At 35.8% G+C, this 5,160-nt stretch overlaps 1 long non-coding RNA gene across 1 annotated transcript; it reads left to right on the top strand.

The window, feature by feature from the left end:
- Window positions 1-2,430: 2,430 nt before the first annotated feature.
- Window positions 2,431-3,472, top strand: LOC110910345. The gene is made up of 2 exons (XR_002576029.1): window positions 2,431-2,741; window positions 2,847-3,472. It is a non-coding gene; the product is annotated as an uncharacterized LOC110910345 (long non-coding RNA).
- Window positions 3,473-5,160: the final 1,688 nt, after the last annotated feature.

The raw sequence follows: 5,160 nt of genomic DNA on the forward strand, positions 1-5,160 counted from the left end.
ATTAACTCCATATAAATACTATATTGAAGACTTACTGTGAAAAGTCAGCTACCTTATTTCCTCGAACAGTAAAAGTTCGAGAGGTGCTTCATTAAACTTCGATACAAAAGTATTGTTCGTTTATGAACAAGAAGAGGAAACTAATTATTTGTATCGAATACATTTACATACATGATATGCTTGCGGATCCGATAACTAAGGTCTACACCCAAAGTCTTTTTAAGAGCTCATAATAAAGACGAGTTTTACTAAAGACCTTACATAATAGCATATCGTACATATGAATGATTAGTTATTATTTTTTCCTCAATTACACAATTTGTTTGTCTATAAATACGTATGTGCACCTGATGACGTATAGACAAGAATTATACAAATTAATTTCAAAGGGCTTACCTCAGTCATTTTGGTCTTAAATTTACGTATGTTTTGATTTGGGGTTGTAACATGATTAATGGGGGTCTTGAGTTGACAATAACTCAATGACTGTATTTTTCTGTTGCAATTTCAATTTGAAACATTGACTAATGTTTTAACTTGGCCAAACTTACTTATACTTATCACAAATGATCACTCGGCCAAGTGGGAGAATGTTAGAAATAACCCATTGATGTAGCCTTACGGATCATTTGGTAACATTACCAATATGACATAACTAGTCCCCGACAATTACTTGATGGTAGTAATTGTAAATATTGATTAGTTCAAGGGGCAATTAAGATTTCCCTTTAGGTACCATTAATAGAGAATACATAGAGTTTTTATAACGGATCAATATTCATGACCATTATTCATTGATCCATTATATATTGATGATAACTGGTGATCAAAAACTCTTGTAGAACACCAATACAAAATTTCTCTCTAGTGTGATCCATCAACACAAGGTACCATAACGGGAATCGTGACTTCATCTTTATTCTCAAGGATAATCATCCCTACAAGTAAGTATCTCTATCTTGGTATCTATATTTAGATTATGATTGGATAAACATGATTAGGGTTCTATGTTTTTAACCCATGTTTAAAGATATAATCAACATACTAATCCCTTGACTTAACAATGTGCAGTTCAAACGAAAGAGGGTATTTAGTTGACTGCGTCAAATCAGTTAATGCAAAATTGATCCTTTCATGCATGCATTTCTGCATACATGTTGCTCCATTACACTGCTTAAATTTCACTACCATAGTTAATTGAAAAATAGTTGTGCAGATTCTTATATATAGACTACAATTAGAGCTTCAGCCCATCCCACTTCACTACATTATTATTGTGATACTTACATATGTTGTTGATTAGTGTGTACCTTGTCATCGATCTTCTGCTCAACAAAAAGGAACACCATTTTGAGTAACCTGTATACATGGAAGCACATGTTAGCCCTAAACCTATAAATGTGTGCTTGTAAAAAGTTGAAACTTTAAATATGAAATCGTTTACTATTTAGTTATCAAAAACTATTAGGCTGCTCGGTATGGTCTCCGGCTTCCCTCCGGCGCCGCCACATCACCACCGTCCTCCCACTCCGCCCCCCCTCCGTCCCGTCCTCCCCGTCCGAGTTTAGCCGTTTGTGACGGACCAAACAACTGGGCCTCCCCCCCGGCGACGCCTATCCTCCCACGCCGCCCCCTCCATCTTCATCCCGTCGCCGGCTTCCCTCTGTCACCATGCCCACCAGCCTTAGTTCTTTTCTTCAATTGCCTTGTTTTTAGGTGTTGGTTAATAAACCGATTATTAAATATGAAAACGTTTACTTATCAAAAACTTTATTGTTCTTTTCTTCAATTACCTTGTTTTTAGGTGTTGGTTAATCGATTTGAAACCAATTAATCAAAAATAGAACCGGACTGAAACCGGAAAAAAATAAACTGAACAATAAAATCGGTCCTACACAATTTTGAATTGGGTTGTTAACCCATGTAAACTAATAAAAATTTCAATAGGCAGCAGACCCGTTTTTATATTAGCCCAATGAACTACATCAACCCATTTCGCTTAATAGGTCCAGATCCATTCGGTGTATAACTCAAAAGTTGTTGACCCACTTTAAACTAACCAGTTAACTTAACACTCGACTGTGGACGACCAAAAGTTCAAGTGAAAGCACTAAACTTATTTATTCACAGCAGGCAACCCACTTGTCGTCAAAAGTTTCAAAGTATTGAAATAAGTTTATTAGATGAGTAAATTGCCATTTTAGTCCCCGAGGTTTGTCTAGATTTTCCATTTTAGTCCAAATAGTTTTTTTTGTCCTCTGGGTCCCTGACTTTTCCCTTTTGTTGCCATTTTGATCACATACTCTAACTCCATCCAAAAACCCCATTTTTAACCAGGGGTATTTTGGGATTAACTTTATAAATATTTTCACTTGCCATTTTGATCCATTCTTTTATTATAGTATATAAACACATCACTACATCACCAGTTTCGATCTTTCGCCCAATAACCCTTTCCCTCTCGTTCTTCCGGCCAAGAAATCCGGTGAAATCGCTAGTTCTTGATCAGCAATCTTTCGAACATGGATCAATTTGGGGGTGGAAGCTGGAACATGATCCCAACAATGGCGACCCACATCAACCCCACAACACCCTCCAATCAAGACCACTTATATCTCCAACAACAACAACAATTTCAACAACACCAATTTCATCACCAACAACAATTCCAACTCCAACATCACCACCAACAACAACAACAACCTTCACAATCACTAGCTTCACACTTTCACCTCCAAAGCGTATGCCTGCCTGCCAAATGTTTGATAAAATTCCCCAACCATAGAGTCTGTGTTTTATCATTGTTTTATACTTTTTATCATTTAATTTTGATAATATTGTTGTAGTTGGTGGAGAATTTAGCTGATGCGATTGAGAATGGAACCCAAGATCAACATTTTGATACACTGTTGAATTGATTATGATTATCAATTAGATTTTGAGATAAGTTGCTATTAAGGTTCTAAAAGTTGTTGGTTATAAGATATGAAACTTTGATTATTTTGAAGGTTACTGAATTGAGCAGCAACTTTGAGAAATGCCAGCAACTCTTGAACACTATATTGGGATCTATCGCCAGCAAAGCTGCGGTATGTTTGTAGTTTGTTGTTCATGTATAACTTGATTTTTCTGCCATAGTTGTCAATAGCGAGCGCAGTGATCGAATGGTTGTTGAATCTCTGCAATTTGACCGTGAAAAGAAGGTGATTCATCCTTTGAACTGTTCATTTCCTATTGCCGATATCTGTATGACACTTTCCAGCGATGAGGCTGATCGTTTAATCAACGGTTTTGGTTTCGGTTTCTCTGCTTCATCAACGATGAGAACTCCAGAAGGTGTTTCTGGTTTTGGAAGCTGCAGATGTGGTGGAGATACTAGAGTTTGTTCAACGTTACCGTAAATTCCGTTGTGTTCTAACGGTCTTCTTTGATCTCTCTGTTCTCAATTTCATCAGAGTTATTGTTACTGTTACTAATCGTGTGAATCAAGTGGTGTTAGGGTGGTTGCTGGGTGAATTTGTGTGATGGTGACGTGAGGTGGCAGTTAGAGTAGTGTGGTTGTGGTTGACGTGAGGTGCCAGCCATTCGTCGAGGAAGAAGGGGGAAGACGGCAAGGGAGATAGGGTTGGGTTTATAAGAAATTTAAATAAGTTGTTTTTATAATACAGGTGGGCGCCCAGTTTAAATAAGAATGGATCAAAATGACAATTTGGAAGATTTAATTTGAAAATCCCCAAAATACCCCTTGTTAAAAATGGGGTTTTTGGACGGACTTAGGCAATGTGATCAAAATGGCAACAAAGGGAAAAGTCAGGGACCCAGCGGAGAAAAAAACTATTTGGACTAAAATGGCAAATTTGGACAAACCTTAGAGACTAAAATGCAATTTACTCTTATTAGATTGAAAACCAAAAGCCGAATCGAATTCCTATTCTGTTTTTGTATCGAATCAAACCATGATAAATTCTTTCGGTTTTGTTTTCGAATAAAACCTTAAACCAAATAACCCCAAAACCAAACTGTCCAACACCTTGTTCAAAGATTGTTCAGATCTTACTGATGACTGAGAAGAATCTGATCAGAAGCCTTGTCGAAATAGAAATTCTCTACCCACCGCCACCGTCTCCACAGACATCGAAACCTTACTTCTGTCATTAAATCGGCCAATCCAGCCGGCGGATCTGCTTGTGGTCAGGACATGTAGTCCCGTCGGTCGTCGGATCTTAGTCACCGTCAATTGACTCCTGGGAACAGAGCACACCACCAACGCCGTTGTCACACCGAAGCAGCTGACGGGAGGACATCTGCGTCTTCGTACCCATAACGGCTCCTCTTTCATCGCGCTTTCTCTCTCTCTCTCTCTCTCTCTCTCTAGAGACTTACCCTCCTCTCTGTATCTCTTTCTTAATCTGCTTTCTAGATATCACCTAACGCCATTGATGTTATTTCACTATTCCTCAATGGTTCAATTGAAAACCACTAGTTAGAGTGAAAACTCGAAAACTAACTAAAAAAGCCTAAAAAACATACCAAATATTTTTATATAAATTTTCGCTACTTTTAATATATAAATTTTTTTTTCAAATATTTTTTTTTTGTAGTGCACATGTGCAATATTACACATGTGTAGTACACATATGATCCACATGTGCAATATAAGTTTTTTTTTTTTTGAAAAAAAGTTCTTTTATATATAAAAAGTAGCGAAAATTTATAAAAAAAAAGAAAAAAAATTGACATGTTTTTTAGGCTTTTTTTGTTAGTTTTTAAATTTTCACTCTAACTAGTGGTTTTTAATTGAATCCTCCCCTATATAATAATTAGGCTAACTTAATGGTAATTACTATAATGACAAATAAAAAAAAATTAAAGTTACGTTAAAATGTGTTTTAGGTCAAAATTCAAAATGTATTTTAGCCTATTATTATTTAATATATAACTAGGTTATAACCCGTGTATTACACAGGTTAAATAAATAAATTTTATATACTAAATAATAAAACAATATATCTTTGAAAACCTCATTTATTGCACGAGTTGAATAAATATAATTTTATATATTAAATAATAAAAACTTATATCTATAAGAACCATATTGTACGGGTTGAATAAATGTAGTTTTATATTACAAATAAAAAAGTTATATCTTTAAAACCACGT

Source organism: Helianthus annuus, chromosome 15 (genome assembly GCF_002127325.2).
Source record: "Helianthus annuus cultivar XRQ/B chromosome 15, HanXRQr2.0-SUNRISE, whole genome shotgun sequence".
NCBI classification, from domain to species: domain Eukaryota; kingdom Viridiplantae; phylum Streptophyta; class Magnoliopsida; order Asterales; family Asteraceae; genus Helianthus; species Helianthus annuus.